This window comes from Schistosoma mansoni, chromosome 6 (assembly GCF_000237925.1).
Source record: "Schistosoma mansoni strain Puerto Rico chromosome 6, complete genome".
In the NCBI taxonomy this organism is placed as follows: Eukaryota; Metazoa; Platyhelminthes; class Trematoda; order Strigeidida; family Schistosomatidae; genus Schistosoma; species Schistosoma mansoni.
In genome coordinates this window covers 8,123,772-8,125,068 of record NC_031500.1, presented here as the reverse complement: position 1 = coordinate 8,125,068, position 1,297 = coordinate 8,123,772, and positions in this window count along the sequence as shown.

The following is a 1,297-nucleotide window of genomic DNA, read 5'->3' as shown; positions in this document are numbered from 1 at the left end:
AGGTAAACGCTTGTCATAGATTTCTTTATATAAAAATTATACACCACCCATAATGAAATATCAACACGTTGATAAGTAGAATTTTTCTGAAATAATAGAACGCTTTGTGATTACAAATGATATAAAGATAAAGACTTAGAGCATTTACAACAGTTCACGCAAGAAGACATGATATGTGGAAATAAAGGTGAAGAAATATTGGCGAGACTATATTTTATAGAAAATACCTAAGAGAATTCACTGCTACTATGAACAACAATGAACCACGATGTCACCGTTTTCACTGAACTGGAATAATTAGTGCGTATTTCTCCAAACTTGAAATCAACACCTCTATTTTCTCGAAAATGTCTTCTTTCACCACAATTAACACCATTTTATCTACTTTCACGCAAAATTGCAACCGAATTGCTTAATATTTTGAGATACTAACAGGTAATATAGTTGTAAGCAGAACTTAACGCACTAGTATGTCGTATACTTCGGAAGTTAACCTTTAATCCCCTGGGTCAAAAAATTATGTGTGCTCGACAATGGTCAACATAATGGTTTAAATGAGGACAATTTACTGACGATTCTTACAAATGCAGTTATCGCTAACGTTTGCATAATGGTCATGGTGAAACATCCACATCGCGAATGACAGAAAAAGTTGTCTCAAACCGTAATTTAAACATCTAACGAGAAGTTTTTGTTCATATATGAAGGAAGCTTGTTAGATCAAACGGGATTAATCACAAGGATCAGTTTGACCGATATAGTGTCCAAAATATTAGCTTCAATAAAAATCTAACGCTAAACTAGGGCTCATGAATTGTGAACCCGGTAAATAAAGGCCGTATTTATTGGCCAAGTATTCTTTCTATACAAGGTTTTGAAACACAGATATATTTTATAACGTCCGACAGTAGTTATGTTTTTAACCATAAAGCAAAATCCGACCATCTTATTCAGGAGATTCTGTGGTAGTACCTGTCACTGAAAGGCTTACCGGAGAAGTACGTCAACCATGTAAAAGCTCTCACCTCACACTATCGTCCGAGTCAGAGCCCATAGCATACTATCATCGGAAATAAAACCTTCAAGTGGTGATTGCGGAGGCTGTCCACTTTAATTTTATTAAGCTTTGTCGTGGACATTCATTTAAAAATAGAATTTTTCTGTGGTTTTCAGGTGCTGATGTTCCAGTAGGAGATTTTAGCAACTTAGAATATTCAGATGATATAGTTTTGCTTAAGAATACATTACAAAATCTAGAGTCTTCGGACCTCTTTAAGTAATGATTCAAGCATATTAG